The sequence below is a fragment of the Anomaloglossus baeobatrachus genome, chromosome 2 (genome assembly GCF_048569485.1).
Source record: "Anomaloglossus baeobatrachus isolate aAnoBae1 chromosome 2, aAnoBae1.hap1, whole genome shotgun sequence".
Classification (NCBI taxonomy): domain Eukaryota; kingdom Metazoa; phylum Chordata; class Amphibia; order Anura; family Aromobatidae; genus Anomaloglossus; species Anomaloglossus baeobatrachus.
Window position 1 is genome coordinate 440028469 of NC_134354.1, and position 12728 is coordinate 440041196.

Genomic DNA, 12728 nt, shown 5'->3' on the forward strand with positions numbered 1-12728 from the left:
CTTAATAATGGTCGCCAGCCCTGTCCTCATCAACACCCACACCTGTTAATGGAACAATCACTAAAACAATGTTAGCTGCTCCTTTTAAGGCAGGAATGCAATGCTGTTGAAATCTGTTTTGGGGGTTAAAGTTCATTTTCTTAGCCAATATTGACTTTGCAAGTAATTGCTGTTAAGCTGATCACTCTTTATGACATTCTGGAGTATATGCAAATTGCCATTAGAAAAACTTAAGCAGTAGACTTTGTAAAAATTAATATTTGTAGCATTCTCAAAACTTTTGGCCATGACTGTATGTGCAATAAACATCCCCCACCATTTTAAAGAGTCTACCTTTCTCTGCAAGGCTCATATCTAAGGCCATTCTACTTTGATAAGCCATGATGGAGGTCGAATCTAGTTGTTCTGCTAGTCCCTGTAAGGCGTCTCGTGTATAGTTAACGAAACATTGCTGATTATAGTAAATATAATTATTCCAGTCTACATTTTTTTTACAGTAATTATGGGGATAAATGATTTGAATCCCGCCCTGACTTGGTCTCTAGCTTTATATTCGGCAGGGACCCCACTGGGCACTCCGACAGCGTCAATGTAAACATGTGGGTCAAAAGAACCTTTCGGTGTATTTCTACCACTACGGTCATCATCTGCACTCCGTCGATTCCGTAAGTTGACTTTGTGTGCTAAAGTCATTTTCTTTGACAGTGGGGGCTGTGTATAGGCATAAGTGCCTTGGCTAAAGTACAATCTCCCTTCCAATTACCTTCTACTCGTGATCGAATTTTCATATCCCCAAAAATCCAAAACACATCTGCCACGGACTGTACCTGGTTAAGTGATCACGGGTGAGATTGCTATAGGACCCACAGAACCCATCTTGAAATCTACCCATATCTCTCCCTTGACCACTCACATTATAACAGGTTTGCCAGGATATATAGTGATTAGAAATGAGCCACCCCCCTAGAGTTCGGGTTCGGCTCATTGAACGGTGAACCATTCGACGAACCTCTCAAACCCCATTGAAAACAAGGGGAGGCAATCACAAACACCTAAAAACATCTGGAAAACACCATTAAAGTTGTCCAAAAGGTGCCAAACAGCTCCCAAGATAACACAAACACATGGGAAAGTGACAAGGACAAATACTCATGCGAAAACTAAACAGCTGGACGAGGAAAAAGAGGAGGAGACCCAGATATAGGCATGGCATGCCCTTCTAAAATCATGTAAAACACAGAAAGGGGCCTCCAAGCAGAGTCTCAATTTTTGGGAAAAAAAAGGAAGCCACAGACACACACCCCTTCAGTGGCAGCACTTGTGCCCCAGTTGTACACTTCACAGGTAGGTTTCCATGACTTGTTCATTTTGATCGTTAGTCTGTCCACATTGTCACTGGACAGACGCGTGCGCTTATCTGTCAGCACACACACCCAGCAGCACTGAAGACACGTTCAGAGACAACGCTGGCAGCTGGACACAAGATCTCCAAGGCGTAAGTGGGGAGCTCAGGCCGTTTTTCAAGATTTGATGCCCAAAATGAGCAAGGCTCCAGTTGCAAAGTCATGGCATCGATGTTCATTTGGAGATACTCCTGTATCATCCTCTGCAGCCGTTGACTGTGTCAGACTTCTTGTCTCTGTTGGCCTTGCAAATGATCTAAAAAAAAATTATGAAATGATTCAATAAAATTGCTGTTACCAGCACCAGCTACGGTGCTGCTGGTACGGTTAGACTGTTGATGACGAGACCGTCCCATGTTTGTCCAGTTACAACTGGGAGATTCACTCCGTGCACCACTGTGGTTTGGTGGAAAAGCCAAGCTAAGATTAACAGCTTCTGTTGATACTCCTGCATACGTGTGTCCCTTTCTATGGCTGGAATTATTTCACAAAATTTGGACTTGTACCAGGGATCTAATAGTGTGGCAACCCAGTAGTCATCATCACTTCTAATTTTGACAATCCGAGGGTCATGTTGTAGGTAGTGCAGCAAGAAGGCGCTCATGTGTCTTGCACATCCATGCAGACCAAGTCCTTGCTGTGTTTGTGGCATAGAGGTGCTAACCGTTCTTTCTTCCTGACATCTCTCCCCAACCTCTTTCAACTGAAATGTGACCAAGGTCTCCCTCATCTGCTGAGTCTTCCATGTCCATGGACAGTTTGTCCTCCATTTCTTCATGTTCTCCTGCACCTTCCTCAACATTTTGCCTGCTACCATGCGCCCTTGTTAATCCCTCTCCCCCACTGTCCAATGCCTGCCGCTTTGGTGATGAACGTCTGGACCTTGGTGATGTTGTTATCCCTTACGCATATGAATCCTCATATACTTCCTCCCCTTCCTGTTGAACCACCCCCTGACTCCGAATAGTGTTTAGCGTGTGCTCCAGCATGAAAATGACTGGAATTGTCATGCTGATAATGGCATTGTCAGCACTAAACATATTCGTCGCCATGTCGAAACTGTGCAGAAGGGTGCATAGGTCCTTGATTTGAGACCACTCCATCAGGGTGATCTTCCCTACCTCTGCATCTCGTTGGCCCAGGCTATACGTCATGACGTATTGCACCAGTGCTCGGCGGTGCTGCCACAGTCGCTGTAACATGTGGAGAGTCGAATTCCAGGTGGTTGGCATATCGCATTTCAGGCAATGAACCGGCAGGCCGAAAGACTTCTGGAGCGATGCAAGTCGCACAGGGGCAGCAGTTGAACGGCAGAAGTGAGCAGACAGTTTTCGTGCCCTGTGCAGAAGGCCATCTAGGCCGGGATAGTGTGTTAAAAATTGCTGGACAACAAGGTTCAACACGTGAGCCATACAAGGCACGTGTGTCACCTTGCCCAGGAGAAGGGCCCACCCTGGTTTGCAGCATTGTCGCACACAGCCTTACCTGGCTGCAGGTTGAGTGGAGACAACCATTTATTAAACTCGGATAAACAGAAATAGCAACCAATACATAACTCCAAGATTAATATGTACACTGTATAGTACTGAGATAATTCATAATAATTAATCTTGGAGTGGACTAGGGCAATCGCAAACATAAATGAAAGGACAGAGGAAAAAATGACCATAAAAGCCCAAGTAGCTGAAAGTGAAAAACTTTTTATTGAAGTGGAGAGTGGCACAATTACAAGAAAGACTCTGACAACAAGAATTCCTAGCACAATAAAGGTGCATGTTTAAACACCATAACACAATATGGACCCATGATTACAATGAATGGGTGACCAAAATATGTGTAGTAGAATGCATAAACCAGGTATGGATTGTAACAACCACAAGTTCAGGTCAAAGATGGAGAATAGGAATTGGTAGGAGATGGCAGAAAAATTTGTAAATGGTAGGTATAATATAAACAGACCAAAGTCTGAGTTATGCCCAGGTAATGCTAATGGTCACCAAATTGTGACCAAACAGTACTAAAAGAACCCTACCAAACACAATGTGGGAAAAACCATGGAAAAATCCAAGGGAGAGGGCGGTAATATTCCATGTAAGCCATACCTGAAAAAACCGGGAAGAGACCTGTGTCAGCGTCCTCCCGACGGCCGTTTCGGCATAAAATGCCTTCGTCAGGGGAGTGGTTAGTGAGGGAAGTGCAGGAGATTAAAAAAGAGGCATCATCTAATCAAAATTGGTGGGCGGTATGTATGACGCATGAGCTACCTAGCAACCCAGGACGCGAACCACCCGCCACGTCAAGCGGCGCGCGGTCACGCGGCAGCCACGTGACTCATCACATGGCCGTCACGTGAGCGGATGCCGCGCGAGGCAGAGACACAGCGGGCGATGGCGGCCCGGAATGGGAGGCGTGCAAGCCAAACCAGGAAATCCAAGAGAATCTCACAGCATATTAAGTGTGTAGATAAGAGTTTTTAAAGCCTAGACTATTACGGTAGAGGCGGCATAAAAGAATCATGGGGCACCATAACAGGACATAAGATGGAACCTAATATATAGTTCGATCCACCATAGTTATAATCATAAGAATTGGTTTCAAGCAGAATATGATAGTATCCGTCCTGCATAAAGCTCTACATATAAAACAATACAGAGAAATACGAAAAATTGGCACAGTAATCCATATATATAACATGTGTCATTCATATTAGCCATTTCCAAAAGAAATATATAAATACAAGGGAAGTAGAAAATAGCAGGATATATACTCATAAACCAATTGATACAGATAATATTAGCCTGTTATAATATGAAACATATAACTCCAGCAAATGAGTGGTATGAAAGGGAAACATGTCATAAATTACAAACAGTCAAGATAGAACAACAAGTGTAGACAACAAGCTAAATTCAATCGGTATGTCCGAAAAACTGTCCTGAAGATATCCAGATCCATAGAATTTGCTCCATCGGTGTAATATGGGATAATGGTCCCGGTATCAAAAGGATGATAAAAAACACAAAAACCTGAGCTGAAACAATGCTCAGTAAACATGCAACATTAAGCATGTGAATTGCAGCCTTAAGACTAGAAAAAACCAAGGAGAAAAATTGTATGAAAAATACCCTGAATATAAATAAATAAATTGCAAGTGCTTAATAACAGGGTACTTAGTGTATACATTTTGGCAAAAAGGTAAAAAGCTGTCTCACCTCGTCACGGTGTACCCATCTGAGACAGTCCCTAACCTACTGAAGTTAAAAACATTATCAATACCTGACTTGTGTCATGTCAAAACTCCAATATGGATGGTGGCAAGTGGTCAGCTGTGTCCCAGATAAAATACACAGCAAAGTGAGACGCAATCAGCTGTTCAGTCTCAGTACTAGGAGGGCTGCACCCCCAACTTGCAACCAAGCAAGAAAACATACAAAAAACACAAAAACCTGAGCTGAAACAATGTTCAGTAAACATGCAACATTAAGCATGTGAATTGCAGCCTTAAGACTAGAAAAAAACAAGGAGAAAAATTGTATGAAAAATACCCTGAGGGGTGCAGCCCTCCTAGTACTGAGACTGAACAGCTGATTGCGTCTCACTTTGCTGTGTATTTTATCTGGGACACAGCTGACCACTTGCCACCATCCATATTGGAGTTTTGACATGACACAAGTCAGGTATTGATAATGTTTTTAACTTCAGTAGGTTAGGGACTGTCTCAGATGGGTATACCGTGACGAGGTGAGACAGTGTATACATTTTTGCAAAAAGGTAAAAAGCTAAGTACCCTGTTATTAAGCACTTGCAATTTATTTATTTATATTCAGGGTATTTTTCATACAATTTTTCTCCTTGTTTTTTTCTAATCAAAAGGATGATGTCTAAATTAAAACAATAGAAAAATTAAAATCAAGAATAAAATTAGGAGAGGAAAGACAACCTTCCTAACCCACAACCAATCAAAGAAATGAGGAGTAAGAAATGTATTCATTCAAACCCATAGGGCAGAGAGTTTTTAGGGTCCATATCCACCTTGTTTCCATCATTGCCAATTTTTGGCTAATTTTACCCCCACGTATGTTGGAATCAAGTCGATCTATACCTCTTACTCGAAGTAATGATGCATCTGACTGGTGGCATTGATGGAAATGGCGAGGGATGGTTTTAAGAAGAGAAATATCGGTACAATCCGCCGCTGCCACAATCCCATTAACGTGTTCCCTGGTTCTGACTTTCAATTGCCTGGTTGTAAGGCCAACATAAATTTTTGGGCACGGGCAGATGGCATAATAGATTACCAGAGTAGAGGTACACGTAACAAATTTCTTGATCTTAAATGAGCGGGTCCCCGAAGAGTCAAAAAATGAGTCAGCCCTATCGATATTCGGACAGGCAACGCAATGCCCACAGGGAACACAGCCAGTCCGGGGAGGCACTGGTCCAAAGGGAGGTGGTTGAGTTACACCGTCATAATGACTGGTAACTAAATGGTCACGCAGATTCTTAGATCTGCGGATACTCATCATGGGACGATTAGGTAGAATCCTTGCTAGTACAGGATCTGCCTGTAAAACAGGCCAGAATTTCTGTAAACAGGATCTCATAGCAAGGAATCGGCCATGATCGGTGACAAATCTCATCATCTCTCTAGGTCGGGATTCCTTTGGAGCATAGAGTAGAGCGTGTCTGGTGTTATGTCTAGCTCTATTGTAAGCTTTGACACACCTTCTACTATAGCCCCGAGCGTAGAATCTATCCTTGAGCTCAGATGCTCTAGCCTCAAAGACAGAGTCCGTGGAACAAATTCTACGTAAACGTAGAAACTGTCCCACAGGAACAGATCTGACCATGAAGTTAGGATGGGAAGAGGAGGCATGCAAAAGCATGTTGCCGGCAGTCTCCTTACGGTAGATATCTGTCTGGAGAGTGTTAGAGGAATCCGTTCTAACCATGACATCAAGGAAGCTGATGGAATGCGAATGGTGGGCGTATGTAATATGAATGTTAACATCATTAGAGTTTAACACCTTCATAAAATTATGAAGGTCAAAAGGTGAACCCTGCCAGATCAAAAAGATGTCGTCGATGTACCGTGTCCAAAAAGGGACACGGTCCATCGACGACACACGATCTGACAGGAAGAGGTCCCTCTCCCACAGCCCCAGGAACAGGTTGGCATAAGAGGGGGCATAAGAGGCCCCCATAGCTGTACCCTGGAGCTGCAGGTAGAAGGACCCCTTGAAAACAAAAAAATTGTGCGTTAAAGTAAATTCCAATAACTCCATGATGAGCAACACCATATCTCCAGGTATATTGGACATATCTAGAAAAAATCTAGTAGCTCGAAGTCCATCACAGTGTCTAATACTGGTGTACAGGGACTCAACGTCCCCGGTCACCAGTATACTATCATCACCCACACACAGTCCATCTATCTTCCTTAGAAATTCACCTGTGTCCTTAGTGAAGGATGGTAGATCCTCAACCAGTGGTTGTAGTTTAGAGTCAATCCAACGATTGACATGTTCTAAAAAGTTACCTCGACCCGACACAATTGGTCTCCCTGGTGGTGTATTAATATCTTTATGAACCTTAGGTAATAGGTACAGCGTGGGAACTACAGGCTCGACCACCTAAAGAGCAGAAGCCAGCTCGTCGGTGATAACATTGTTGTCTAATGCCATTCTAAGAATTTTTTTGAAGCTGAGTGGTATATGCGGACAATGGATTAAAAGTCAACTTCTTATAGCAGACTTTGTCACGCAACTGTCTAAATGCTTCCTTTTCATAAAGATCACGCGGCCAGACAACAATGTTACCACACTTATCCACCGGCTTCAGCACGACACCCGGCAGAGCCCGCAGTTCCCGTAGCCGCACCCGTTCCTGTCTAGTAAGGTTATCCGATAAGATAGAAGATGGAATTTTTTCAAACTCTTTGGAGACCAATTGAACAAAGAGATCTACGTTGGTACAGGAAGATAAAGGAGGGAATTTTTTAGACCGAGGACGTATTGAAGGAGGAATCTTACCTCCTTCAGATGTATTATGCTCAATGGCAAGTTCCTCCAAATCACGTAGGGCTATCTGTTCCTCCTCTGTAGGGAAAAGAGTATCCAAATTAGAATCAAAAAAATACTTCTTAAAGATCAGAGAGCGAGCAAAGAGATGCAGATCCTTGATTGCTAGAAATTTGTCAAATCTGGCAGTGGGTGAGAAAGACAGACCCTTCTCTAAAAGGGGTAAATCAGAGGGAGACAACACATACGTACTCAAATTAATCACCTTGTTCGGGTGTCTATGTCCAGAGGTGTTATAGGTATTCTGATTACTTGAGAATGTCCTGTTATCTCCAGACTTCCCAAAAACCATGCCAGATCGAGTAGTCATTGCAGATGACAAGGAAGATGCATCCGATTGGTCGCTCGCAGATGTCAAGGATGAAAAGGAGGAGGCGCGGGTAGCCCGTCGTGGACCGGAGGGGCTCTTCCTCCAAAAATAAACAGATTTCTGGGAAAAATCCCGTTGGTCTCGAGTGAATTTCTTGGCCTGTGTGTCATGTATTTTCTTCACACATATATCTAAAGCCTTATCCAACTTGGAATTATATGTTACTAATTCATCGGCAGGGCAATCCACTTTAAACTTAGATTGTATCTCATCTAATGTTTCATCAATTTTGGAGATGTTTTTGCTGTTAGATTCAATCAACAATTCCATAAACACTGTGGAACACGTATTACAAGCGTCCTCCCATCTGGAGATAAACGATTCGTCATCAATAAAAAAGGTTGGAATGACCCGGACTCTCAGCCCCCTAGGTATCAATTTCTTAGAAACATATTTTTGTAAGAATAACCGATTACACCATAATTTGGATCTTTTAAGATGCAATTGTTGGATGGTGGAGAAAATATCCTCAAAACTTTGATTACTTGTAGATTGTGAACCGCTAGTTGTATCACCATACACAGTCGGCTTGATCAAGCCAACTTTTTTCTTTCGCTTTATAGTCCATGGTTGGTAGGGAGAGAGGATGACCTGTGCAAGACACAGCAATTAAATTAATAAACAGAATTAGCAACCAATACATAACTCCAAGATTAATATGTACACTGTATAGTACTGAGATAATTCATAATAATTAATCTTGGAGTGGACTAGGGCAATCGCAAACATAAATGAAAGGACAGAGGAAAAAACGACCTTTTAGTACTGTTTGGTCACAATTTGGTGACCATTAGCATTACCTGGGCATAACTCAGACTTTGGTCTGTTTATATTATACCTACCATTTACAAATTTTTCTGCCATCTCCTACCAATTCCTATTCTCCATCTTTGACCTGAACTTGTGGTTGTTACAATCCATACCTGGTTTATGCATTCTACTACACATATTTTGGTCACCCATTCATTGTAATCATGGGTCCATATTGTGTTATGGTGTTTAAACATGCACCTTTATTGTGCTAGGAATTCTTGTTGTCAGAGTCTTTCTTGTAATTGTGCCACTCTCCACTTCAATAAAAAGTTTTTCACTTTCAGCTACTTGGGCTTTTATGGTCGTTTTTTCCTCTGTCCTTTCATTAAACTCGGATAGCAGAGGTGACCACAACTCAGCCGCTGTGTGACTCTTAGTTCCAAGACATTTCAAGCTAAAGACCGCCTGATGCCGTTGCGCTCTGCTGCCAGCATAGTAAGGAGGTGTGCGTGATGCCTTGTGTGCAGTTACAACGCTGGTGGCCTGACCAGGCAGGCTTGAGGTGGAGGACCCAGAGGGGGTTGAGGAGGCAGAAGCGTTGGAGGAACTTATACATACAGAGGATTGACGCACAAGTCGTGGGGACGGCAAGACTTGTTCAGCAGACCCTTCTCCATCTATCACCATAGTTACCCAGTGCCCAGTCAGTGACATGTAATGCCCCTGTCCATGCTTACTGGTCCAAGTATCGGTGGTGAAATGCACCCGTTCACACACCGTTTCTCAAAGAAGCAGTGATGTTGTGTGCGACATTCTGGTGTAGTGCAGGCACACCTTTCTTGGAGAAGTATTGGCGACTGGGCATCTGGTACTGGGGCACTGCGACGGACATAAGGTCTCGAAAATCCTGTGTCCACCAGGCGGAAAGGCAGCATTTCGGCAGCCAAGAGCTTACAGAGGGATAAAGTCAACCTCTTAGCTTTGTCATGGGTCAGAGGAATTGGCCTTTTATTTGTCCACATCTGAGGGACAGAGATCTGGCAGCTGTGTGTAGATGGTGGTGAATAGTGTGTCCCTGGAAAAATGCAGGTTTGTGAGGAAAGTGCAGGCGAAGTCATGATGTTGCCTTCATCCAACGTTGGTGCTATCGATGTCTGAGAGAGCTGTACACACGCACTTGTTTCCCCTTCCAAACCAACTGACGACCTAACAAGCAAACTGCCTGTTGCGGTTACAGTGGTGGAAGGTGTGTGTGGAAAACCAGGTGTGACACCTGTCCCCACAGTAATAGAAGATGAAGAGCGCGCGGATGCACTGGAAAGGGCAGGCGGTGGTTGGCCCGCTACGCTAGGCCGCATTGCAGCACAGTGAGCTTCCCACTGGGAATTATGCTTGGTATTCATGTGACGATTCATGGAAGAAGTTGTCAAACTGGTGAGCTTTTTTGGCTCTACTTATAGATTCACGACAAATTTTACAGATCACATGATTTGGGAGATCCTTTGCAAGGTCAAAAAAGGACCAGGCTAGGCCAGGCTTAGAGGACATGCGAGCTGCAGAGCCACCCCGACTTGTGCTCAGAGGCAGAGTGGTGGCTGAGGATGCAGTTGTAGATGTGCTACCAGTACTCCTCCTCTGTCCAGGAAGGCGCAAGGTAACTTCGACGTCAGTTGCATCCTCCTCCACCACCTCTGTTAACCTCAAAGTGCCTGACTGTGGGTTGACAGTAAGTGGGATCTAGAACTTCATCATCAAGCATTGTGTTTGCACTTTCCTCACCCACAGATCTAGCCTCTTCCTGCCCTGACCGAATATTTAAGTTGTCATCCCAATATGGTATCCGCGTCTCGTCATCAGTATGTTCCTCATTGTCTCCAACAGGTGTTACAGTTTTGGAATGAGGGTCTACATTATGCTCAAACTTGGTCGTCATCATCAGGGCCTGAATCTGAGTCACAAAGGTTCTGGGCATCACTGCAGACCATTTCCTGGTCTGTACTCACTGTAGCTAGGGAGCAGACCTATGATTCACTGGATATAGTGTGTCTGAACAGCTCTGCAGACTAAGCCATCTCTGGTACACCATACTGTGCTTGGCGGGTGGAGACTTGATAGCTGGGAGAAAGCAATTGTGATTATCATGACAACTCAGAAGACTGTTTTTGTTTTTGATGTGGTAGTTGAGGAGGAGGAGGAGAGGGCACTTGTTGGAGCACTTGAGATCCATTCAAGCATGTTGTTTGTTTTTTTTTTTGTTTTTTTTTTACCTTTCTTACAGTTGTTTTGGGTCCGTAAAAAAAGGGAGCACATCGGATTGTCCACGGAAAGTGGTAGACATCTTACTTTTGCTGGAAGATGGCTTCTCTTCAGCAGATGTTAATGTAGCTTTGCCACCTTCCCCTCGGACACAAACTTTTTTTCCTTTTCCAACACGCCTGTTCCCCTTTCCACCAGCATCTGTCCTTTTGCCACTCATTTTGTTAGCGACAAGATTAGTCACTTAAAATGTGGTAGCAAAATTGAGAGGTGGTGTAGATTGCAGAGGTGGTCTAACTTTTTTTTATTGACAGCTGAAGAACCAACACGGACTATGAAACTATGGCCCTAAAACTGGCAGCACTGTTTGCTATAAAAATAGCGTAGCAAAATGTGCGCATCACCGCGGAGGAAATGTACCCTGCGGGGGCCGGAGCCGCCCGGGCCGCGTCCGCCCCCTGCGCCAGCGGCGCCCACCCCGCCCCCCCGAGAGGGGACAGGGAAGGCGGCCCGCCGGGAGAGCAGGGGTGGGAAGTAGCACGGGAACCCGGGACGGCCAACCAGAGCCCGCCTGGCTGAATCCTCCGGGCGGACCGCACGGACCCCACCCGTTTACCTCTTAGCGGTTTCACGCCCTCTTGAACTCTCTTCAAAGTTCTTTTCAACTTTCCCTCACGATACTTGTCCGCTATCTGTCTCACGCCGGTATTTAGCCTGAGATGAAGTTTACCACCCGCTTTGGGCTGCATTCACAAACAACCCGACTCCGGGGAGACCGGGTCCCGACTCCGGGGAGACCGGGTCCCGACTCCGGGGAGACCGGGTCCCGACTCCGGGGAGACCGGGTCCCGACTCCGGGGAGACCGGGTCCCGACTCCGGGGAGACCGGGTCCCGACTCCGGGGAGACCGGGTCCCGACTCCGGGGAGACCGGGTCCCGCCGCGCCAGGGGCCGCTACCGGCCTAAGATCGTCCACGGGCTGCGGCCACTATTAGAAGCACTCGGGCCCCCGAGCGACGTCGGGGTGGTCCGGTTTCCCGTATGCCACATTTCCCGACGCCCACCGGGCGGACAGGGATTCGGCGCTGGGCTCTTCCCTCGCCGGTACTGAGGGGATCCTGGTTAGTTTCTTTTCCTCCGCTTAGTAATATGCTTAAATTCAGCGGGTCGCCACGTCTGATCTGAGGTCTTTAGTCGAGTCAGAATCCCGGGGAGGGGGCGGAGGCCGGGCGGGGAAAAAAGAGAAACGACGCGCCGCGTCGGGCGGTCATTTTCTATCTTCCCCTTCGGACCTCTTTTCTCCACGGACCACGCCGTTCCGTCCTCGCCGCCGTAGGGAGTCAGGGGAGCGACTGGAATCGATCGACGGAGGGGCGACCCTCAGACAGGCATAGCCCCGGGAGCAACCCGGGGCCGCAAGGTGCGTTTGAAGAGTTGATCAATGTGTCCTGCAATTCACACTAATTCTCACAGCTAGCTGCGTTCTTCATTGATGCGCGAGCCGAGTGATCCACCGTTAAGAGTAGAGCTGAGTGAACCGGCCGTGGTTCGGCTCGAGTTCGGTTCGCCGAACAGGGGTCTCGTTCGGTTCGGCGAACCACTTGAACCCCATAGGAAACAATGGGAGGCAATCACAAACACACAAAAACACCTAGCAAACACCCTCAAAGGTGTCCAAAAGGTGACAAACAACTTACAACACAAACACATGGGAAAGTGACAAGAACAAATTCTCATGCGAAAACAAAACAGCGTTACAAGGAAAAGAGGCTGAGACACAGATATAGGCATGGCATGCCCTTCTAAAATCATGTAAAACACCGCAAGGTTACTCCAAGCGGAGTCTCCCTTTTTTCCAAAAATTCG

The 12728-nt window shown here is 45.7% G+C and overlaps 1 non-coding gene across 1 annotated transcript; it reads right to left on the reverse strand.

The window, feature by feature from the left end:
- Positions 1-12236: 12236 nt before the first annotated feature.
- On the reverse strand, positions 12237-12387 carry LOC142293174 (5.8S ribosomal RNA). Its single transcript, XR_012751164.1, has one exon. It is a non-coding gene; the product is annotated as a 5.8S ribosomal RNA (ribosomal RNA).
- Positions 12388-12728: the final 341 nt, after the last annotated feature.